General features: G+C 35.8%; 1 long non-coding RNA gene across 5 annotated transcripts in view; it reads left to right on the plus strand.

Moving 5' to 3' along the window:
* The window catches only part of LOC127564563 (uncharacterized), a 262634-nt gene that overhangs the window by 80300 nt on the left and 155997 nt on the right, over nucleotides 1-26337 (plus strand). The window contains exon 4 of one of the 5 annotated variants that reach the window (XR_007954301.1): nucleotides 14663-14716. The exons of the other annotated variants lie outside the window; for them this stretch is intronic. This is a non-coding gene — a long non-coding RNA (uncharacterized LOC127564563). The remainder of the gene's footprint in view (nucleotides 1-14662; nucleotides 14717-26337) is intronic. 5 annotated transcript variants of the gene reach the window in all.

Below are 26337 nucleotides of genomic sequence, written 5' to 3' on the forward strand. Positions count from 1 at the left end.
ACAGTCTTACACAAATGAACTTTCAACCACCTACAACCTTTTTCTCTCCACTCACTCATACTACCCCTTACCTCACATCAAAACACACATGTCCTGTTATCCACAGAAGTCAGCTATTTGACCCACAAAGTGATAGTCAAGTAACATAATGGAAGGTGCTCTGGACTTGGAATCAGGAAGATCTGAGTTCAAATGCTGGCTAAGGCACTTATTGATTGTGTGATCCTAGTCACCTAACCTCTCCTACTTTCAGTCCACTCATTTCCACTTATTTGCAAAATGAGGATAATTATAGCACTCACCTCACAGGATTGTTATGAAGAGCAAATAACATATGAAAAAGCACTTTGCAAGCCCTAAAGCTCTGTATAAATGTTAGCTTTATTATTATTATTATTAATTGCCAACCATTAATAACAGGTTAAGATATTATCTCTCCCATGGGTAGTCACATTTTAATGGTGTACTCTTAGAAATATAAAGTTGGAATTCAAAGGAATAAATCCTGTAGTTGTAAAATTTTCAGGCACGGCCAGAGTGTGGGTGGACACTGTTGAAATCACATGAAGTCAGACATATCCTTAATCAGTTGTAAGGAGACAGCTCTGATGAGACTACCAGATCAGCAGTATACTACTAACTCTATCCTCTCACATATTTATAGGAGGAAAGCAATATTGCAAAATTGCAATACCCCAACAGCAATTCATCATTAAGGACTTCTAGAATAAAATGAACCAAAATGCAATAGGAAAAAAGAGAAGACAATCTGATTATCTCCCTTTCAAGTTTTCTAGAGATCCTTAGAACTCATCCAAATTTTTCTCAGTTGTAGACATTCCTATATGTCACTGGCTTGGCTGATTTTTGTATCTTTATCTGTTATTTGGATAACTAAAGTCTTGCTGAAGGACCAGACTAATAATTAATTGTATGATTAGCAAATAGCTTAAAAGTGAGGTTCTAATGTATTCTTTTGCCTGTTTTTAAGATTAGGAAAAAATGGCAAAAATTGATTAAATAGTTTACCAGAAATCTTTCATTGAGCTTGTGGCAAAGCTCATGGCTTCCTAAATTTAAGGGTGTATTAAATGTAACAGTAAAGCATTCAGGCATCTTTAAATATTTCCACATATTTCCAAATGTTTCTTTATTATCTGGAAACATCTGGATATTAGGTCATTATTGTTATTATTATTTTTAAACATTTCACCCCTTTGTTTTGGCACTGGAGAGATATAGCTTTAGTCTCTTGCTTGGTCTGTTGAGACTAATGCAAAGTCACGCTGTTTATAAAAGTGTGCTACTGAGTTGCTTTTTTGCAACTAATTATTAAAGCTAAAGCACAGGGGAGAATTTGTTCAAGCCAGATGCTAACGGATTTAGCACTTTGGCAAGTAGCACTGGCTTTTTCCTTACCAGTGATGGATTTGCAAAAACTCTGGAGACTATGGTGCTTTTTACATAGGCATCACACAAGGATTATCTGCCAAAATGCCAGTGTATTCTTTATTTAGCATTTTTACAAATAAGCTGCTTGATCTCTGCAGAAAGAAAAGCATTGGTCTATTTCTTGGACTTTTGGCTAAGAGTCATTTTTGCTTCTCTAAGACCAAAAGTGTGCTTGGAGCTCATAGCGTGGTAAGTCACTTGACTTGGATGGAAACACCAGCTCAGGAAAGTTAAGAAACAAAAGCATTGCCTCTTGAAAGAGCCAATACTTTCTAAAATTATATTCCTTCATCATGGTTCACATATCAGACAAGAAATAAGACCAAGTTCTAGTCAAGTCAAGTTAGCCTTAGAGTAGCCCTCTGAGATCTGGATCAAGTCATTTTATGGTGGGTCAGTGACTTGTCCAAAGTCTCCCAGAAATTAAGTAGTGAATTTGAAATTCTATTTAGATCTTCTTATTCCAAAATTTAAAGCTCTGTCAGTTTCAACCAACTGTAAGGAAATGGGTGGGGGGCAGTTACAAGGACAGCTTACTCTTGCCCCACCCTCACAGATAAATTTTTCTGGAAACATCAAAGGAAAACTCAATTCCTTTCACATCATGTACTTTTGTCTCATAGAAATTAGTTACATATAAACAAAAGGCTTAGACATTTTGGTATCTAGAGGCTATTGGCCAACCTTCCCCAATTCTGGATGATTCTAGAAAAAGGGAATAGAGGGAAAAATAGTGTAATATAAAGGCTAATCCCTTACTTTTTCTTTCAGCATGAGTGAGGAGTTAGATTTGATAATCATAGGGTTAGATATCAGGAACCTTCTTTTTTCTATCATTGGACGGCTTCTCCATTGCTTCATTACTCCACAGATGTTGCCATCACCAAGATTAACCTTGCAAGTTGGTGGATTAGACAGGTAGGCAACCCCCTTCCCTGCCCCAAATATCTTCTGCACTAACTTGTCACAAAACCTGAAACTACCTCATAGGGTTTTCTTGTTTGTTTTTAGAAGAATATGGTTTATAAACTCTGGAGAGCTAGGTGAATATGAGTTATGATAATGAATCACCTATTAGTAGAAATGTTGGATTTATAACCAAAGAACCTTGATAAAAATCCTGACTCTATTACTTAGTATATCTGTGACTTTGCCCAAATTAACTTCTTTGAGTCTCAGTTTTCTCATCTGTAAAATAAGTGTGGACTAGATGACCTCTCAGTTGTTTTCTAGCTCAAAAGCCATGATCCTATTATCTATCAGATGTACTGGGAGATCTTCTAAGTTCAATTTGAAGCCCATTTATAAACCCCTACTATTTGCCAAAACTTAAAATCCTATGGATCTTAAAATATAACATGCTATTAGAGATAATGTTGTAAGCTACCAGAAAAGTCAGTTTTTTTTAACATGGTTTCCAATCATGACATTTATCCAAGAGTAATGTTTTATGGTAATGGGACATAGGAGAGAAATTTGGGTGTATTGGGGAGCCAGCCTCAGACTTAGAGGAAAAAGTCTTGAGTGGAACATGATAGAGTACCAAAGCTAAACTCGGTCTACTCAGAACATTTTCCAGAGTCTAAACCTTTTCTTTATTTCCTCCTATGACCAGGTCAGACTTTCTGCACTGAAGTTTAGCATAGGTATTGTGGTGGCAGCTGCAGTCATAGAACCTTACCATTTCAGTTCCAACTCCATGGATGGGTCTGCCAACAAAGATAGTTGGGTGTTAAGGTTCTTCTCACCACCTAATGGCCTTGACTGCCCTTAGATTTCAGCTAGAGCATTATTTTTAGTTCTAAGCACCACAGTTTAAGAGAGAAATTGATGGGGGAATATCACCAAGATGGCGACTGGGATGATTTGAGTCTTGAGTCCATGGAGGATCAGTTGGGCATATTAAATATGGAGAAGAGAAGACTGGGGAGGAATACAATACTTGAGTTAAAATATTCTAAAGGCTTTATGTGGAGGAAGAATTATCCTTGTTCTGTTTGGCTCTGGAGAGAAAAACTAGGAACATGGGGTGAAAATTACAAAAATGATTCCTGAGGTCCCTTTTACTTCATAAATTCTATAATTCTGGTTGGTGCTCTCCGGGGCACCATTCATGGCTCCATTCCTCAGCTCCTATGTGGACCATCAAAGTCTGTCTTGTAGGCTGCTGAGATCATATATTTTCTTCTGGACTTCTCTTCCTTGGTATGAGCCAACCCACTTGAAATTTGATTCTGCTAATAACGACCCAGACATTTTTATGATGGGGGAATATAAATGGTGGCACTACTTACCCTAGAATAGTGAAATAAATAAATAAAAGTTGTTTAAAAATTAAAAAAAATATATTTTCAGTCTGTGAGGCACACACTTTATATCCTGACCATAAAACATCACATATTGTTAAGGAAATATAAATGGCGTGTGGAATCAATCTGTAGCACTGCTGTCTTAAACAGGCTCTTTAAACTCTCATAATGATTTAATATAAAAACATTCTCCATGCACCTGCCTTGGTGCAATACAATTATTTTCCCTGGTGAGTGTTGTGCGATTTCTTTCCCTATTTAAACCAGTCCTGTGTTTTCTACTTTTCTCCATGATACTGGATACTGATCCCACCCTTTTTTCCAGTAGCTTATGTTTATCTTTTGAATTAGATATGCTTTGGAGTGATTTTATCCTGTGCTTATTCTGCTGGCGTGGCATCTGGAAATGTGATTAAGCAAAGGGTGAGCTGCCTCCTAGAGGTGCCCTTCTTTCCAACAGCACTAAGGGATTGGGAGATCCCCTGGGCTAGCAATATGGATAAGTACAGAGCTGGAGTTTCGACTGAAGGGCATTAGGACTGTTTTTATAATGAGGAAATAATTTGTATATGAGGAACAAACATTGCCCCATATCTCTTTTCTCTGCTTTTATGTTTAAAAGGCAAAATGACAACAATCATTTCCTTCATTCAGAAATCCAAATAACCCATTTCATTAAATTGTTCTGGGAGTGTTGGAGGGGGATGGAGAAATACCACAGGAATACATCATTAGGAAGGGAAACTTTGAAGTCTAATTTCCAGTCAAGAATCAGGCACTGAGTAAAACACCGGATAGCCAAGTCAGAGGAGCTAGTTTTGAATTCTGGTTCTGCCTCTGCTAGTCTGTCTCTGAGGTAGTTACTCAGACTCTTGAGCCAGAGTTACGTCATTTAGCCTCTTAATTGGTTTTCTTGCTTCGTTCCCTGCCTTTTATAATACATACTCTACTAGCTGCCAAACAGATCCAGGCAGGCTTCATCCTGCTCACCCTGGATGGCTGGGACTGCTCAGCCTGAGCATCTTGATGTCTGCCCACCTCTCTCCAGCAGGAACAGAAGTCCTTCAGACCTCCAGAGACTTTGTTCTCAGACCCTGGAGGAATTCATCTACTCTGAATTTATCTTAGAGTGTCAAAGTTGCTCAGTCCAGAGTCTCAGTGGGTCAGTCCTTATTTCATTCCTCTAACTAGCTGATCCCAGACCTGAGTCCATGTTTCATTCCATGCATCCATCTACCAGGAAGGATAGATGAAAGTTTCTTAAACTGTGGGTTGTGACCCTATATGGATCTTATAACTGAATGTGGGGGTCATGAAATTATGATTTATCATCAGTAAATGTTTGATTTTATATACCTATATACCTGGGGTCATGCAAAAATTTCTCAAGTGAAAAGGGATTTTGAGTGGAAAATATTTAAGAAGCTTTAGGATGGGGGACCTGGCTATCTGTCCTGCTTACCTCCTAATACCACTTTTCCTGTTTTAGTCAATCAAATTACCATTATTGTTGTAAAGGGAATGACCATAGCTTTCTCTAAAGCTCCAGCAGCTATCTCTGTAACTACTCTAGACTAAAGATCCTGAGAGAAATGATTATTAATTACCTATTAATATGGAAGAGATCCAGGATTTTTTCCCTTTCTATTTCCTCATTCAAAGCCAGGTTCCTGTGAAGGACATTACCTTTATATTGCCCAAACATACTTCTCATCCCACCTAACTAGAAGACTTTACAAGAGAATCTAATCTAGATGGAATTCTTACTCCTCATTGTTCATTGCTCATTAACTGTGTGGAGTATAGATCCCTTCACATGTATTGCCTTGGAGAGGGAGTGGTCTGACTTGAGATGAGTCTCTGTCCAAGACAGAAATGATCAGTCACATCCCCAGCCTCTGATTAGAATAAGCCCACCTCTCATTATGATATTAATTATCTCATTAATTGTTAACCAATCAGAGTGGATTCTGCCTGTCAAAAACAGCCACTATTCCAAGAGAATATCACTCCCCTGCCCAAAAATCTTAGGTTTTTTTCAATTCTCTACAATATGACTCACCCACCTTTTCAGTTTTACTTGAGATAGATTGAGTTCCCAGTTTAACTCAAAGGGAAATTCCTTGAAGTCTCTCCAGAGGCAGGATGGAAATTAGGGGCACACCATAATGTGGACTCTATTTTAAGGAAAATACTTGGAAAACTGTAAAATACTAGAGAATTATTATCGATAGGATGCAAATTCACATTTATTAATTGCCTACTGTGTGCCATGTACTAGGCTAAGAGATATGGACAGAAAGCCAAAATCTACTCCTGCCTTCAAGGAACTTGCAGTCACTTAGGGGGAAAGACCACAGAGCATATATACAAATGAGCAGATATAAAATTTAAAGTAAATAAAGTCTTTGTGGGGCAGACATTTAGGGGATGTGGAAAGGCCCAGAGAAGAAGGTGTGTATTGCAGGAAGCAGAAATGAGAAGGGAGAATATTCCAAGAATTGTGGACAGTTTGTAAAAAGGCAAGTTATGGGTAGAGAATCAGAAAATACTATTGTCTCACTTGACTAGCATGGAGAGTGTTTGAGAAGGAGTAGTAGGAAATCAGTCAGTATAGATAGTTTGGAAGACAAAATGTGGTGCTCAAAAGAGGAATCTATATTTGATCCTACAGGGAATAGGGGACTATTATAGCTTAACATACTCCACGGGATAAGTCCCATGGAGATTTCAGGTACTATGAGAGAACCAACTGGCTTTGTATTTGGGATGGAGTTTTTATGTTTTACATAATAGTGCAATTGCTTATTCTGATGAATCCAGGCTCAGACTTGATCATGGATTAAAAAAACAAAACAAAACAAACATCATTTTGCCTGTGTTTATGAACTTGGAGGAAGCAAGTTCATGCAGGATGTAACATGAGCCATCAGAAAGTTTCCATGATTCCTCCGAGGTTCCCACACACTTTTCTTTTTGGAAGACTTGGGAGGATGGTTTTGGGGATATTCAATTGTAGAGTGTGAAGTTTTAACAGAGGCAAAAAAAAATAAAATAAAACCTTACATGAATAAAATGAATAGAGGAAAAGATTTATAAAGCTCTCATGAAATTTACAGGAAAAGTCTATGAAAGGAGACCATTTATCATCCTTGGTATTGAGTGGTTAAAAGTGAATCTCTTTACCTTTGTTTTATCTGGCACACTTATGGCATATGTTTATTTATTAATGAAAATTCCTGAAAGCAAATGTAACCGACATATTCATGCATCTTCATATCCACTTAGCTCTACAACTTTGGATCTTTATTACCTGTCTACAGAGACTGTTTAGAGACTGTAGCTTCCAGGAAAATGTAAGAAAAACCACTTTTGCTTATTTAAAAGGTGAATATTCCATGAAAAATTTATTTAAAGGCGTATGAAGCAAAGATACCTATGTTTCTAGGTTTGTGTATGATTAAAAGAAAGCTTCTCTGCCTCTTTAGTTGATTTATAGGGTACACTTTTCTATTCGTTAAGAGTCAGAGTAGATGGGATTACAAGGTTTGCAAGGGAAATACAAGAAATTTGAGGTGTCTTTTCCTGTATTTGCTTGTCTTCCAGGCTAGATCAAGTCAGTCTAGAATGTTGAGGGTGTATATTCTGATTTACTTGATTGAAACCTACCATTCTTTACCCCTTACAGTCTTGGTAACTGCTAGTGGGTATCAAATACATCTACTACTGATACTGGAAAAAGGAAATGAAAATGGTAGGGTAAAGTATGAGATCTTAAAGACTTCTGAGGGGAAATGTGGAGGAAATATGTATTCCCTCTAATCCCATACCTGAAATGATTACTTTTGAGTTTAAAAAATGTTTTTATTCTGAGAGTAGAGGAACATTGCCTTTTTAATTTTTTTGAGTCTGTCTTTTAAAGTCCTATATAATTTGGTTTAGTGTTTTTATCCCTTATTTCCCTTCCCATTCTCTCTAATTCAGGGAGGATTCCTGTATTCCTTGCTATTTCTGACACAAGATATTCCCATCTTTCCACTCTGGTGAGCTCTCATGCTTGGAACACACATACTCTCTCTCTCTCCCTCTCCCTTCCTTCCTCCCTCTTCTCTCTCTCTCTCTCTCTCTCTCTCTCTCTCTCTCTCTCTCTCTCTCTCTCCTCTCTCTCTCTCTCCTCTCTCTCTCTCTCTCTCTCTCCTCTCTCTCTCTCTCTCTCTCTCCTCTCTCTCTCTCTCTTTCTCTCTCTCTCCTCTCCTTCCCCCTCCCCCCATCTCTGTCTGTCTCTGTTTCTCTCTCTGTCTCTTTCTGTCTCTGTTTCTCTCTCTGTCTCTTTCTGTCTTTATCTCTCTCTCTGCTCTTTCCACTTTGGGCTTCTTTTAAATCTCATCTAAAATTCACCTTCTTCAAGAGACTAATGCTTTCCTTCCGTGGTCATCCATTACAGATCTTGTATGTGCATAATGGTTTGCAGATTGTCTCTCTCCCATTAAATTGTGAGCAACTTGAGGGCAGAGACTGTGATATTTTGCCTTTCTTTGAATCCCTAGCACTTGGCACAGTCGCTGGCATGTAGTAGGTGCTTGGTAAGTATTGATAATTCTTATGAAGAGCTACATTTGAGTGAAACACCTAAAATGACACTTGTTATATTTCATTCCTCAACAACTCCAGGAACTAAAGATATGTTTATAGGCAGAACAAAACTGATAATGCAGATGATTTTTATTCACAAATAGTGTCTAAAACTCTGCAAGTCAGTTATCAAAATTATATATTTAGCTGGGCTGGTTCCCAGCAGACAAAAGACATCTTGTGTCAGCATCTTGAAGCCTTCCTGGCTTGGCAGGACTTGTCATGTACTTGTACCTCTACATGTACTCTGTTGGCGTGGTTTTCAAGGTACTAAATAAAGCACTAAAAATCAATGACTACCGGTAAAAGGAATAATGGTAGTTAATAACTTACAATAACATAGCATTGTAAGGTTTTCAAAACTTTCCTCACAATATCCCTTTGAGTAGCAGGAGGCAGTAGGTAGTACAGTGGATAGAGCAGTGGATATGAAGTCATGAAGACCTCCCTATCTTATATTTAACTACCATTATTTAGATTATATTTGTTCTCTTTATGTTTATTCTTCATAGATATAAACTCCTGGAGAATAAGGATTATATCTTTCTTTTTTTTGCTATTGTGTACCCAGCACATAGTAGTATTAATTATTAATAAATACATATTGATTGATAACAGGTGCTTAATAAATGCTTATTATTGATTTATAATAGATCCTTAATAAATACCTATTGTTGATTAAAGTGGGTGTTTAATAAATGTTTGTTGAATGAGTGAAATGAACAAATCCTATGAAGTAAGTTGTAAATGGGAAGGGAGATAATATGATATACTGTATTGAAAAGAACAATGGGGGAAAAAAGAAAAAGTCTTGTACTAGCTAATGAAATTCTAAAGGAGTGACTTGTTCTACCTAAGATCAGTCTCAAAGGAAGACATTCACACTTATTAGTGAAGGACTTCTTAAAGTAATAAACATTGAAGAGTAATTGGGTGTTGCTTTTGTCTTTCATATTCAACATTTTGAGGAATCTTTGGATTGCTTTCATTTTAGAATTAAAAGGAGTCTGAATGTTATTAGGAACAAACACTTTGGTAAGAAACAGTGGGAAAATTCATAAATATTATAGTCAGCATACAGGAGACTGCTGGTTCTAAGTATTAACATTTTATGCACTGCCAGAATTTAAGGAAAAGATAAGAAAATATTACATCCTAAAATTGAAGTTAGTCAACATCAACATCATCAACAAATGAGCTTACAGGAGAGAGATACAAATGATATCACAAATGAGATTTAGATTTTAAGGAAAATATCTCATCTAGTTCACTATCTTCATTTTTATGGAAGAGGAAACTGAGAATAGTTTGGTTAACTGATTCATCCAATGTCATGCAGGTAGGAAATAATAGAACTACAAATATTTGTATCTAGTACTTCTGATTCCAAATTCAATACTTTACCCAGTGATACCATGTTCCCTTCTTTATAAAACCAACAGTTCTATAAAAGATGGATTTTTTTCAGCTATATTGCTAATAAAAGTAGAGAACTCCTTAAACTTCAATAATGTCTGACTAAATAGGAAGGTGCTAATTGACAATGTAATGAACAGTGAATAGATTATAGTTCTGGAAATTTTATCATGCTTATCATAAGGAAGGGTTCACAAGTTTTGTGAAGACTGTCAGGAAAACATAGAAAAATGAAAGTCAAATAGTAAGACTACTGGTGTTTAATTTATTTCAACCCACATCTATTATCAGCAGTGTCCAAGGGGATGGTGTTCTGTTCTGGATGACTGATTCCTGTTCTTTAGACAGAAATATTGCAAGATTGGAGCCTAGCAATTTATCAAGTTAACCCTAGCTTAGTAGATATTTCCTTAAGAACATCCTGCTCCCTTTGTTCTGATTCTGTACTCATCAAGCAGCTATCTGACTTTGTAATTTGGTCTCCTGAGCGAACTCCAGCCCCAGGAAGTAGTGCTATTTGCAGCTGACTGGTATTGGTTCTCATGGCAGACATATCTTATATTGCAAATTGATAAATTAGTATTCTGGCTTACAAATCAGCCTCTAGTAGCTTATTTAGCATGCACCAGCTTCCCAGGGCCTGATCGCCTCTGGGTGAACTGATTAGAATCAAATTCCTGGGTTTGCAGAGCCTACAATGAGCTCTGGGGATGCAACCCTACAATGAGTCCCAGTCTCATGAAATTTCTCTTTGACTTTTATCATTTTACTTACAAAAATGGTAAGGTCTACTTTAGCATTAAGGAATATAGGACTCAGGGTCAGATAATTTTCATCCTTTCTTCATATAGTCCATCATTAATATTTTAATGAGACACACAAGCAAGGAACTCATCATTTGCTTTACAGGTTATATAGAAGAATAATGATTAAGACAGAGTAGAAGCAGAAGGTCTGGGTTCAAGTTTTCATTCTGATACTTATTAGCTGTAGACAAACCACTTAGTAATAATAACTGCCTTATAAGATTCACAGGTTCTGTGTTATTCAATAGTCACTTTACAATACCTATCTGTTATTTAAGCCTATCTTTGTTGTTGTTGTTGAGTTGTTTCAGCTCTTGGTGATTTTAGTAAGGGTTTTCTTGGCAAAGTCTGCCAATTTCCTTCTCCAGTTCATTTTACAGATGAGAAAACTGAGGCAAACAGTGACTTGCCAAGGTCACCCAGCTAGTAAGTGTTTGAGGCTGGTTTTGAGTTCAGGAAGATATGTCAGTCTGACTCCAGGCTCAACACTTTGCTGCTTAATTCAACCTACCTTATAGGATTCATAGGACCTATATAACAGAGAGCTGGAAGGAACCTCAGAAGTCATGGAACACAATCACCTCATTTTACAGATGAGGACACTGGATTGTGTTTTGCCCAAGATCACATAGATAATGTGTCAGAAGTTGTTGTAGGTTAGAAGCACTTTGTAAGCCTTCAAGTCCTATATGAAATCTATTATTATTGTTAATAGCCTTTCTGCACCTTAGCTTTTCTTCTGCAAAAAAAGGCTAATAAGTTAGAATGTGAATTAGTTGGGACAGATTATATTTTTAACATGGTTTTATTTTGTGACAGCAATGGTTACATTGTGTTTCTATGAATGAATTAGTAAATAAGTATTAAATGCTAGCAATATGCAAAACACTGGAGACAAAAAGAGAAAAGCAAGATAATCCCTGTTCTCAAGGGATCTAATGGGAAGACAACACATACAAAGTTTCAGCTACCCATCAGACAGAAAAAAAATTCCCATGGTTCTTAGAAGACAACAGCAAAGCATATTGTAATACATCTTTTTAAGGGTCATTTCCCCCAGTAAAATTATATCCATTTCTGATGATGAACCATTTGGTGGTAAAAAGAACTTGGGTGGAAAGAACTTTATTATACAACTCCCAGTGGCTGTGGCTGCTGACAAAGTAGGAGCTAAAGTTTCTAAGTGACATCTCCATAAAGATTGCTTCCTGGGACATTGGCTGGAAGCAGGATTGGTAATCTGAACTATGTTGCTGTTCCCAGGACTCTGGGGCTCAGCATCCTGAGCCTCTCAGTTTCTCTACCTGTGAAATGAGGATGGCCTATATTGCATTCTGAATTCCATGTCAACCCCCTGTTACATAACTGTAACTTGTAATTATCTCAGAAATTCTGGCATTTTTATGTAACATTCAAAATCCTTCCTCCATTTTCCTCCCATTCAATTAAATAAGCATTTATTAAACTCCTAGCCTGGGCAAGGAAGGGATGCGAAGCTCTCAGATTACAAAGATAAAAATGGAAAACAATTCTTATCCTCAGAAATCTTACCTTTTATGATATAAATTTGGTTTAATAGTCCATTACTCAAAAATCTCACCTCCTCAATTTTCCTATTTCTTTTTCTCTAGCCTATAATCAGAACTCTCACTGGGAAATTCATAAAAGGAAATCAAAGTAAGCCAATACAGAGGGAGATCCACTCTGAGAATTTATTAAATATTTTTCTTGGCTGCTAACATTTTTACTCAGATTCTCTGTTGGGGGTGTTCTTTGAGAAACTGCCTGAAAAATGCTAAGAGTTTGTTGTTATGTGTGAGCTGATGCTATTCTAGTCTATAAATATTCCAAGAAAATCTTATTCTTCTCCATTCCTCCATAGAGCAGAATATATTGCTTGGCCTTAGAGCTAATTCATTGAGATAATGCAGAATGTAGGTGAAGATCAAGCAACAATAAGCAGTGCATTTTAAAAAAATTGATAATTGTATTTTAATATAATAAATTTTCTTTTCAATCCTATATAGTTTATGTATCTAAAAGTATTATTCTGAGAAGGGGTCCAAAGTTTTAACCGGATTGCTAAAGAATTCCTTGACACCAAAAAAATTTGCAGACCTCTAGTCTAGATATATCCAAAAATTATGTGGAAACTACTTTTTTATATACAGAAATTATAATATTACTTTTTATAGGATTATGGTAGTTAGTAAGTTCCCTTGGAGAACTTCTTTTCTATGTAACTCAAAACCTTGCCTTTTTTAGGTAAATTCAAAGACACAAGAATAGTGTGATGTGCAATTCTTCTTAGTAGGTAGAGGAAAAAGAGAAGGGGAAAAAAAAAGAGAAACAGAAACAGAAGAAGAAGAGAAAAAAACAAACACAAAAAAACCATGGGACAAACTTATTAAAGCCAATTCTTTGGATCTTTGAAGTAGTAGAAGAATAGTTTCTTGGATCATATGGAAAAATGCTCCTAGTGCTCCACCTACTGTGTCACCTGGCTGTCCTATTACCTCTATCAGTGCAGATTATAACCCCTTCATGCTTTAGTCATCAGTCTTCAAAGTTGTTGAATGCCCTCAAGTCCAGTTTATCACCTTTCCATTACACTCTAGGCTAAATTTCTGCTGACTATTGGTCAAAAAGTCACTGGGTCTGACTGAAACCTTTCCAGCTTATGGGACTTGTCAGAGATTGTGCTCAGCTGACATAACCTTTGAAGACCAAGGAAGACTTGTTTGTCCCTATAAGGCTTTGGGTTAGATGATAGAGGAAAAATATTTCCAGATGTATTTTATCAACAATTCATCATGATAGAACAGAAATTCATGGAGCCTCTTCCTTTTTCTCTTATGTTCCTTCAAGAATCTAGGGAGAAAAAAAATATCTGGGGCATCCAACTGCTAGAGGGATGTTAGAAACATTCAATACTCATTTGAGCACTCAGTGTTCTGGGAATCCACCAGTTGAACAAATGCTTTCAATTATCAATTTAGAAAGTAAGCAAGGCACTTTCACTAGTGTATCTTTTAAAAGCACATGAGTCACTCAGAGTCCAGAATTTGTTTGACAGACATGTCAAACTTTAAGGTAAATTTAATCAATGGGTCATTGCTATTTTATTTCCCTCCTAATCAGGATTTCATATTCTATTTCACTTGATCAAAAGTGACAATTGATAGCAAATGATATTGACAGATATAATTGCTGAGTCACCTTAAATCATTTATTCAGTTCTGACCTCTACTCCCATCACCCAAAGGTGATGGCTAAATATTTTATATAAAGCTAAAACAAGTAAAAATTCACAATCTCACAATTCATTTTATCTATCTCAGTAAAGAGTATTATTAGATTGGAACATCCTGAAAGCTAGGGATGTTGAAAATTAGGTTCAGCATTATTTTGCTATGCAGGCAGGAGCTTAGTCTCATATGTGAGTTGCTTCCCTTTGACCTTGGGTATAAAATAATAACAAGACTGGGGACTCTAGTGCTGGGACTGTCACTGAGCTAATTTTCCCATTGATGACTCATTTTGCTTCAGTATTTATTGGTGACTGCTGGATGATGAGGAAGGGAGCTTTGGTTCCTGGGTTTATCCCAAGGGCAGACCAAAAGAAAGGAGTTCTTTAACTGGTGGCAGAAATGGCTTGTTTGCTTTCCTGAATCAGCAGAAAAAAGCAAAAATGCTTCACTAAGTGCATGTTATGTGGTTCAAGAGCTAAGTGGATGAGGGAGCTGATTTCAGTAGGTCCTGAGTAGGTTTAACATTGACATTAAGATATTGCTTTTTTCCCCCCACAGCCATACACGATAATTAGAACAACTGAAAAGAAATTGAATTCAACCTTTAGGAGAATTAAACCTGGCTGAATCACTCAATATCAGAGGCAGAAAGAAAGAGAAAAGCATGAACATTCTTTTGTTTTTTTTTTTTAGCTCTTTTAGTCACATCTGACTTGTGATCCTATTTAGAATTTTTTTTTTTTTTGTAGAGATACCAAAGTGGTTTGTCATTTTCTTCTCTGGCTCATTTTTACAGATGAGGAAACAGAAGCAAACAGACTGAAGTGACTTGCTCAAGGTCACACAATTAGTAAGTATCTGATGGATTTTTGAACTCAAGGAAATGGGTCTTCCGGACTACAGCCCTGCCACTCTAGAAACTACAGCACCACCTATCTGTCCCATGAACATTCTACAAAGGGGGAAAACATCTTTATTAGCAACAAAAGTAAGGAAGAAAGGAGCCTCAGTGTGGTTTAACTCTCCTGGCTTCATTTCTTTTTTCAAGATAGGGATAGGACTGGACTATAATTTAATTATTAGCGAGAACTCCTGGATTAAGAAATTCCTTTCAACAGTACATAGTAATGCTCTTTAATTTTTCCTTATCTGGAAAATACAGATAATAATTGGACTTGCCTCATAAGGCTATTGTGAACACAAAGTAAGATAATTCCCATAAAATACTCTGCAAACCTTAAAAGAGCTGTTATTATTATCATCACCACAAATATTAATTATATTAATTTTAAGGCTAGCCTCTGTCTACTCTACCAGTTGCTTCTCTTATTTTATCTTTCTATTTCTAAAATAAGCACACAATCATGATCTGAATTTTATGAAAATTTTTTTTATTGCAAATATGAAAAAAATGGCACAATTGATCAATAAAAGAAATTTATAAGGTAACTACTTATACCAGGTACTGTGATAGTCTTAGGGATCCAAAGACAAGAGTAAAACTAATTCTGCCTTTGAGGAGCTTGTATTTTGCTGGAGAAAACAGCTTTTTATAAGTATATACAAATAACCCCAAAATACAACATACATTTTTTTTGGGGGGGAGAGGCTGAGTGAATCAACATCTGGGAAGATTCAGAAAGGCTTCGTGTAGATAGGGTTTCTTGAGAGATTTTTAAAGAAAACAAGGAACTATCAGAGATGTGGATGAAAGTATATTCCTTGTGTAGAACTTCCTCCATAAACAAAGAGGGGAAACAGACATTAATTAAACAGTTACTGTACATCAAGCACTATATACATTTTATCTTATCTGATGATCATAACAATATTGGGAAGTGGTTAACAATATTCTATTGTTAAGGAAAGAGAGCTTTCCCAAGGTCACAGAGCTACTAAGTATCCTAGACTGGATTTGAACTCAGGTTTTCCTGACTCCAGCCCTATCACTCTATCTACTTGACTACAGAACTACCTTGACAGCTAGGTGGGATGGAAAGTCAATATAAGTAGAACACCGAATGTGGGAGAGTAACATATTATAAAGCTGGAAAGCTAGGTTGGTGTCAGGTTGTGAAATGCTTAAAAACTAAACAAAGAAGGTTGTATTTGATCCTTGAGGTAATAGTTAGGGGCTGGAGTTTATAGAGCTGGGGAATGGCATGGTCAAACCTATACTTTGAGAAGATTCCTTTGGAAATTGTGTGGATGATGGATTGGAGAAGGGATAAGTGCAAAGGACAAAGTCCAATTCAAGGAATGTTACAGTGATCCAGCTCAGAGGTGATGGGGACCTGAATTAGGGTGAGGAAGGGTAAGGAAGAGTTATGGATGAAGTTGTATACTTGGAGGATTGTGATGTCTTCAACACAAATATTTTGGAAGATGTTTTGTGAGTTTGGGGAAAAAAATGAGTTCAATTGTGAACTCTAATTCTGAAGCCTTTCAGAGATCATGTAAATTCATAATCTGATTTTTATTTCATTCTGCATCAATTCATCCAATTCTACTTAAGTTTCTTGGAATTTTTCACATTCCTTGGGAAAGGAGAGATTTGCCAGCATTGGATTGGGAGGACAAAAAAAAAAAAAAAGGATGGAGGAAAGTACTTGTTTGTCCTCAAAAGACCTGGGCTACCAGCCATTTAACCTTACTGTTACCTCCTAGAGGATATCTTCATGGTACTAGCCCCAGGAAGTTCTACTCCACCCTAACCTGTTTCTCTTTGTCTTAGCAATTTCCTTTGAAATGAGTTCACTAATCAGTTATTAACTCTTTTGCTTAAAAAAAAAATTCCATTCCAAGAATCAAGATGTACATATTTAAAAAAAAAAAAAAGAAAGAAAAAACATGGGTATGACTGACTATAATTGTGAGTTCCCTGGAGAATGAGTTTTTAACTTTTAGTTCCTTCATGAAAAGTTTTCATATTATCATAGCTCATGATTTTCCTTGCTCTAAATGGTGCTTCTTGAAATATTTGAATATTCTTCATAATATCTAAGATCAACTTTAGCTTTTTAATAATGCTCTAAAACTTGTTTAGTTTCATCTTTGTTCTAAAATAAAAAACCCGACTCTAATTGAATATGAATAATTATACTTGGGCCTTTGTATGTATCTTGTATCTGTCATATGTGTATGTATATATGTATATATATATATATATATGTGTGTGTATATAGATATATGTGCATACACACATATATCTATATATATACATATATAAACATAAATAAATAAATGAATGTACATATATACACATACATATAAATATATTTATAAATATAGAAAAATATATAAATATATTTATATATATATACACAAAACACACACATATATCTATATTTATATCTATCTATCTATCTATCTTTCTATCTATCTATATACATACACATTCACTCTTGATGGGGGCTGAATACCCAGGTCTTTTGTAGGCAGGAATGGCATCTGGAGAGAGTCTGATTTACAATCAGAAGGCCTATCTACTCCCTGAGGCAAGCAGGGAAGAGCACTGATAGGATTATAAATGGACTTTTTGATTTTTATTTTAAATGGACTTTATTACAACCCCTGGTATTATAGTCTCTGGTAGAATTCTTAGCTGAATTCTTTGCATTGACAGAATCATCAAAACCATATAATTATTGTGTCCAAACAGAAAGCCAAGTTATGATATCAATCTGTGAAGTGATATTTTCCTTATAAAAGCCCATTTTTTAGGGTGTTAAGTCTCTTTTGGGGTAATGGTGTAATCCTCCTTTTTAGGGGTTAGTATATTCACTACACATCACAAGAGCTAAGGCCTATTAGGACTCTAATTCATTTTTAGGGCTAGCCTGCCAGTCACTGGTATACTCCCTCAGTTGCCATTACTTAATGGCAGTTTCCACCTTAATGGCACCTTAGGTCTCTGGTTAATTGCTAAAACCTCTTTTCTTTGATAAAAACCCTTATGGATTTAGCCCAGACTTAGCAGTGTAGAAAAATCTTTGCCTCTTGATTTGGAGAAAATCTAAACTTACAAATTCTTTTTTTTTTTTTTTAAATTATAGCTTTTTATTTATAGGTTATATGCATGGGTAATTTTACAGCATTGACAATTGCCAAACCTCTTGTTCTAATTTTTCCCCTCCTTCCCCCCATCCCCTCCCCCAGATGACAGGTTGACCAATACATGTTAAATATATTAAAGCATAAATTAAATACAATATAAGTATACATGTCCAAACAGTTATTTTGCTCTTACAAATTCTTTAGAGACACTTTGAGATACCAGCCTCTAACCCCAATATGTTTTTTGGGTTCAATACTCCCAAATCCCCAATGCCTCCACATATATATGTTATTTTCCTCCTTAGAATATTAGCTCTTTGAAGGCAGGAACTATTTTGCTTTTTGTCTTTGTAGCACCAAACCTTAGCTTAAGACCTTATATTTAGAAAATACTTACCACAGGATTATTGACTGTGGTCATTTCCCAAGGATTTCATGGCAGAGTCATGAATTTTTCTTGCTTTTTCAATATTTTTCCTTCTAACATTCTAGAATGTCTGACAGTTTTTCATTTTGCCACTGTGGTCTTTTGGCTCCAAAACCTATCGTATTCTTTGTATCCTACCAAGTTTTCTGCAAGATATTCAATATTATCCCCAAAGGGAAAAAATATTTGGAGTTCTAAAGTGCTATTATTTCATCTACAGAAATCTTTATTTCTCCTCAACCTGGAATATGTTTTCATCAAACTTAAAACACAATGGAAGACAATTTGCTGTTTCTGAATTCCAGAGCCTCACTGAATGCTAGGATTGAAGCATATTAATTTTCTACTTCAGGTAGCTCCATGCCAAGTACTTTACACCTCTTAAATTATGTGTTTAATTAGAATACCTTGATTTCTTGGCTCAGTTAAACACTTTCTGGGGTGGGGGGTGGGGGTTACTTTGTTTTGTTTTGATGCTATTTTGCCCTTGTAAACTTGGCTTTCTCTTCAGTTTTTTTTTTTCAATTTTGAATATACCAAGTTGCCATTATTAATTTTATTTCTCAGGAACAAAAGTATCCTGCAGTGCTTCCTCCTCCCTAGAATCCTTCCATCAGTGGAATGAATTATCCTAGTCTTTTCTGCTTATTGCTGTCAGGGAAAGGGGACTTGGGTACAATCCTGAAAAAGGGTTATTTGCCTGAGACAATTGCCTCTGTTTCAAGAGGGAGTGAGTTAAGTGAGATTCGAATTTAGATTATAACTATAACAAATTAGTAATTTTTTTTATTTTAAAGGGAAAAAAGAAAGGAACAATAGCATGAAAAGAATAGCAATCTCTTATACTCCTTTTTGCTTATTTTAAATATTCATCATTAGTTTCTTTCTCCATGGCTCCCAGACAGAACATACCAGTGAAACTGGAACTCAAGAAATAGCTTTAATTCCTTCCAAGGGTAGAACCAGCCTTGTCTAAATATTTTTGTCTGCCTCTCCCACTTTGTTCCCAACTTTAGCTTTGAATAGTCCTCCTCTTTTTAACTCAGTCTCTCACTGTTGTTCCACTCAGACCTTTTCTCTTGCCCACATTCATATTACCCTGCTACTTGCCATTCTTTTACCTCTCTACATGCTTTTCTGAAGTCTACCAGAATATATTTTGGTCTTGAGCATGAAGGGATCCCTGTATTAAAATGGAATTACTATAGTATAGTCAAACCTGGATTCTGCTACAAAGATGTGCCTCTGAGGCTTTGTAGAAGTCCCTTTATTTTTGGTTCTTGGTTTCCTCTTTCTAAAATGAAAAGTTGGTCTAGATGAACTGTTATGCTATGATTTGTTTGGTAAGGAGAGAATGGTGCCATTTGGTATAGTAACAGATTTGTATTTATAGATTGTTGTTCTTTTGTGTCCAACTTTTTGTGACCCCATTTGGGATTTTCTTGGCAAAGACACTGGAGTAGTTTGAACATTTCCTTCTCTATCTCATTTTACAGATGAGTAAACTGAGGCAAAAAAGGCTAAATGACTTGCCTAGGGGGTTACACAACTAATAAGTGTCTGAGGCCAGATTTGAACTCATGAATCTGAGTCTTCCTAATCCCAAATCCAGTATCTTGGTTTCCTTATCTATAAAGTGAAAGTCTGGACTGATTGCCTCTGAGCTCTCTTTCAGCTCTGGATTTATGATCCAATAAATTCTAAGGTTCCTTTCAGTCCTGTATTTCCTAAATACCCTCTGGACCTCAGTTATCTCAACTCTAAAATGACTCTTCCAAGTCAAAGTCTATAAGACTACACCTTTATGAATAATTAAAGATGGAGGACATCTCAAGAAATTAATCTTGTTACTTTAATGTGTTACCTTCCATTTTTTTTAAAGCATACTTTTTTTATACTATACATTTTGTAACAGCCAAGAAATGAATATCAATTAAGGTCTGTTTACTTCATTCAAACAGGAAAATGTTGGGCACCTTTTCTTAAAAAAAAAAAAAGATGCCATATTATCTCAGGGATAACATATGGGCAAATATGCCCTACTGAGGTGTGTATGTATGCTGTGTTGAATCAAGATGAGTCATATTTAAACCCTCATGGTCCTGATGGAAGGCATCAAACAGAGAGAAACTCCTTCCCCAGCAGATCCACAAATTAGAATTAACCAACCCACAATTCCTTTTGTAAAGGTCAGTGCTGTCAATGATTGTAATTCTTGTGAATATAATAAACTGAGCAATATGTTAAAGGCATCTGCCTCTTCAGAGCTATGTTTAAGCCATCCAGTGGGAAAAAATGAGAAAAAATACTTGTAGAAATGATTTACAGGAAGGTGCAGGTCTGATAAAAATATAGTGTCCTTGATGTAATTAATTGAAAGCTGTTACACAAATTCTTTTATTTTGTGGCATGTGTTAAAAATAAATGACTTTTCTTTATAATAGTTGATTTTTTCTTTTTGTTTTCAAGAGCTAAGACTTCTCTGGTAAAGGAAACTAGGCAAGGGGTCAAAGAAAAAGATAAGCCATTTGCAAGGATAGAGACAAGAAATGTTTTCAAAAGTAGAAGGATAAAAGCCCAACTGGAGAGGAGGTAGCAGGAAGTCTATGTTGTTCCCTTCAGCCTTGCACACACTGTGACCCAATTTGCAGGACCTCACAGGTTGGCAGGGGAGACCCCAGTGCTGTCTCTTCTGATTAGGTCCCCTGGAAGCAGGAGTGGCTCAGTGAAATTGGCTCAGTAGTCTATCAGTAGCCGGCTTACACAACAACTGTGGAAAATTATTAAACTAACAGAGGGACAAATGGCTTGGGAGGGCATAAAGTTAGCAGCTTTGAAAAGCTTAATAACAGTACATCATGTTCTTTTTCTTCTTCCTAAGGGGAAAAAAGATGGAGCTTCCTAAATGTAGCTTCAGATTATAGTTAAATTGTTGTTTAAGTTCATCGACTTAAAGAGTAATGTTAGAACTGGAAGGGACCTTAATAAACCTCTAGTCTGGGGGTTCTTAGCCTTTGTTGTGTCATTCATCACTTTGATAACAGTTTAGTAGAACCTATGGGTTGCTTCTCTGTGATGTTTTTAAATGCACAAAATAAAATATATAGGATTACAAAGGGAAATCAATCACATTGAAATATACTGATCAAATTTTTTTTTAAAAGTTTATAAGCCCCAGATTATTATCTTATTTTTCAAATAAGGAAATGGAGGCTCAAACTTCATGATAAGCAGCAGATCCAGGATTTAAATAAACATCTTTTGATTCCATCTAGACTCATCTTCCCCACTTATAAATTTGATCTTTGTCACTAATTCTGTGTAGTGTCCCATTTGTGTGCCCTCTCCCTCTCCCCATGTGCATACATGGAAGGAAGCATTTCCTTCTAGGCATTTGCATGACTTCTGTTCTCTAATTAGAGATTTTGAAAATGGGTATTTCCTAAATTTCTCTTCATCAGTTCTCACATCATACAGAAAGACCCAAGAGGAAACTTCTGAGACTCCCTAGGATGTTCTGCATATGGTCAAGTGTATTCAAGGGAAGAAGACAGATGGTTCATTTCCTTCTTCCTTTACTCACTGGTGACCTCTCTTTTCACTAAGTCACTATTTAAGTGTTTAATTTGTGAAGACATAGGGGAAAATAGTTTGGGCCCAGCATCAGTGATACTTTTTCTATGGAATAAAACCCCCAGATTTCTCAGGTGAACATTAAAGACTCTTCACCATTTGGTTTGCCATTTAAAGGATGAAAAGCAAGATGGTGAAGGATCTTCAGATTATGTCTATTCTGTATGTCAAAAGGTTCTATCCAGTTTTATTATTGGTTCTGCCCTTTGTGATATACAGTGCTTTACACATAGTAAATTCCTAATATATACTTTTGTGTTAATTCATTAACTTACTCGATTATTTTTTGTTTCATTGTTCCGTGGCTCAATGAATGGACTCTTGCGCTCTATATTCAACATTTATGAAGTGTCTATAATACACAGAATCGTGTTAAACACTAGAGAAGATAAAAAGTTTAGGTAAGACATGGCCTATGCTTTCTTGGAGTTTACAGTTTAGTAGAGAATAAGACAGAAACAGGTAACTCTTAAGAGATGTGAGTAGTTTTTTTTAATGATTTTCTGAAGTATGATATTTAGACTCTTTTTTTCTTGGTCATGGTTTTCAGGTAGTCTAAGAATTCTTAAATTATCTCTCCTTGATTTATTTTTCAAATCATTTATTTCTCCTATGAAATACTTTACTTTCCTCTCTCTTCAGTCTTTTAATATTTTTGGTTGTATCATGGAATAATTAATTAATTAATTTCTGTTTGGTCCATTCTGATTTTCAAGGAATCTTTTACTTGAGTAATGTTTTGTTCTTATACCAAGTTGGAAATTCTCTTTCCAACTCTTTCTTTTATAGCTATATTTGTTTTCTAATTTCTCCCCCAATATTTTCTTTTTTCACCAATTATTTCTAGATCTCATTTTATTTATAATACATATTTTAGATTTTTGACTTTTAAACTCTTGCTTCCTCTAGAATTTTAGTCGAATTTGTGCCCAAGATACGTTTTCCTTTGGGCCATTCCTTATCGATGTTATGAAGTCATTCTCTTCTTCAGGGTTTGTGCCTTGAGCATCCGTGTCACCAAATTACTTATTTGTAGTAGGATTCTCTCTCTCTCTCTCTCTTTGGATTGTTCCTCAGTCTTACTTCCTAACTTTGGATTTTGCATCAAAGCAAAAGTCAGGGTCAGAACCACATAGTTACTGCTTGCTTCTGTACTTGTTCCTCACTCAGTACATAGCCTAAGGTCTGATCTCTTCTTCTTCTGGATTTCCAGCCCCAATTGCAGGTCCCCTCTTCTGTACCTTTTGTATCTGTAACCCATCACTGGTAATGAGCAACAGAGTTATTACCTGACATCTGCTACTGCTCCCTACATAAGGTCTAGACATTCTAAACCAGCTCAGGTACCTTTTCTTACCCTGATACACTGTTGTTGACATTTTTTCCCTTTGATTTCCTGATTAGGAGTTGATCTCATAAATTTTCTAGATCTTTGTAGAGTAGTTGTGGGAGTTAAACTAATTATATTTCTTTCATTATTGTACCATCTTGGCTGGTCTCCTGGTTCAACTTCCTATTTCCTTGATAGTTTGGGTGATTATTGATATAATTAAAGATATAGTAATGCTAGGTCCCTTCATTATTTAGGATTTATAATTTATTGTCACTAACCTGGAATCAAATCCTTCTTCTTGCATTTACTCCCTATTTGACCACAAGCTAATCATTCAATATCCATGGGCCTCAGTTTTCTTATTTATAAAGTAAAAGATTAGAAAGAGATAGTCTCTGAAGACCCATTCAATTCTAGATTGATAATACGGTGATCCTTTGATATAGCAAGGTAATTTTCTCACAATTTAAACATTTTTGAAGTTAAAAATAGAAGATTATTAGACATTCAACACTGACTTTGGATGTTGGACCAAACAGAAACTAATTAATTTGGATTAAAATGAAAAAGTTTATTTCATTAGAATTCATTCATGGTGTATATGTATTAGTGTTTGTATATGTGTATGTAAGTGTGTATAGGATTGAAGAAAAGGAAAAGGTGATAGCAAGACCAATATCTACCTTATATCCTGTATTATATCAAACTTTTCCTGCATATGATTTCCAGGACATGATGTACCCTTTGCCATATCTACATCTGGGAAATAAACCATCTTATAAAGGTGGGGGGGGTCCACTGTAATTATGCACATTAGGACAGGATTTTTTAATTAATTCTAGTGCTGGTTCATTTCTGGTTTTGCTCTTAAATAACCTGCCTTTGGCATTCAAAGACTCCTGTCTACTTAGGAGACATGACTATAGCTAATCTGTTGAAAGCCTCTGAACAGACCCCTCATCTGCTTAGGACATCTGCAGGAGAGTTAAATCATTTTAAGTTGGGAATTAGGCTAATGCTTTATAGTAGGAACATCATGAATCCTGCTGTTCTGCAATAGGTTGTTAACGGTGGAAGTGAATGGTATGGCAGATATACAAAAGAAAAATAAATCCATCTTATTTTATTAGGAGACTGACACTTTTATTTACAGAATTTATATTTCAGAATCTTTCTTTCATTCATTACAGATGCATTTTAAATATGACTCTGTTAGGTTAATAGTCCATGCCTTTAAAAAAACATAGGAGTAGGTGAAAAGGGGAACTGGGACTATTTTGCAGGAGAAAAGAAACAGCAGACAGAATTTATCAAATGATAAGATGAACCAAAGAAGACAACGAATTGTTTTTTGTCAAAGCAAAGGGAATTCTGATATGCCTGAGAGATTCTGAATAGAAAATGTTTGGTGCAAATTATTTCTGCTCCATTGCCTGTTTCTTTTCCCCTTCCTCTCTCCTCCTCCCCCCAAATTGCCCTGTCCAATTCCCAAAATGTTTACATGGAAAACTGAATTGAGAAATCCAGGGTTTATTCCATAACTGACATTATATCAATCTTTGGATTTTCACACTGCATTTTTTTTTGCATGTGAATTCATATTTGTAGAGACAACATAAAAGGACTTTGATATGGGAACAGGGAATAGTGGTCCTAAAGACTGGTGGAGTGGGGAATAAGACATATGCTGGAAGGGATAGGAAAAAAGCATTCTGGCAGGAGGGGTCAAGGCTAGATTGAATATTCTCTCTGACTCCCTCCTTTCCCTTTCCCTGGGATACCAGGTGTTCCTGTTTTTATTGGGATAGTTCCCATTTTAGATCATCCATTCTCAGATATACTGTATTTACAAAACTCATTTAGATTTTTAGGAAGCTAGCCTTTTCACTTATTCCATATGGCACTAATACTTTCACTCATCTCAATGGTCTTAAGTACATTTGCTGTGAGTTCATGAAAGATTTGTCTTTCAGAACAGAAGAACCCAGTCAGAAATATGTTAGAAGACTGTGAGTTTAGGAAGCAGTTTCTGAAGCAATAGTCAGATAAATGCTGTAGGTATTGATGACCATCCACATTTATAAATATAGGCAAGTCACTTTAGTTTTGAGTTTCATATTCTTCATCTATAAGATGAAAGAATTGGATTAAGTTATTTCTAAGACCCAGAATCCATGTCTTGTCTTGTTATATTCATGTGGTAATTGAGAAGCATTTTATCTTTGAATTCATTAAATAGTGGTATCTACTACCATTTACACAAGACTACTTCAAAGTCTCTTGTTGAGATAGTGGGGAAACCCAAACAATTATTAGCCTTTATAACAAAAGTAAAAATCAGGAACTGATTCAGTCTTTTCAAAATGTTCCTATAGCATTTATTCATTTATTTTTGATATCTTGAGCCATTATGACCGATGTCTACTTGTATTAAGTAGTCAGGTCTAGAACAGATGGTATCAAATAAGAACTCAATCCCAGACACTACTCAATATCACAGTATTGATATTCTGTGAAAAGAACAGAATATATTAAAGACATAATGACCAAACTACATAATACTTGTTCTTAATTAGTTGACTTCCACTCAACTTTTAGTTCCATTTCCTCAATCCAGTGCTCTATCTCTTACTCTGTGTTGCCATTTTCAGTAAGTGTTCGTCATGTTCCAGGTATTGTGCTAAGATTAAAAGAAGATTAAAAGAAGAATAGGTCATTTTTTTTTCTTGTTCAGAAAGTTAATAATGGGTTTTAGAGAAGCGACTTTAAGTAATCATAATACAAAGGTAGAATATAAAAAAGGCAGGTAGGTGGTGCCATAAATAGAACACCAAGCCAGGTGCTCAGACACCTGGAAAGTCACTTAGTCCTGCTTACCTCAGTTTCCTCATCTGTGAAATGAAACAGAGGAGGAAGTGGTAAACTATTCTAAAGCTTTGTCAAGAGATCCCCAAAGAGAGTCACGAAGAGTCAGATGTGACAGAAAAATGGCTTAACAACAAAGAATATGACAAATGCGTAA

Source organism: Antechinus flavipes, chromosome 5 (genome assembly GCF_016432865.1).
Source record: "Antechinus flavipes isolate AdamAnt ecotype Samford, QLD, Australia chromosome 5, AdamAnt_v2, whole genome shotgun sequence".
Lineage (NCBI taxonomy): Eukaryota > Metazoa > Chordata > Mammalia > Dasyuromorphia > Dasyuridae > Antechinus > Antechinus flavipes.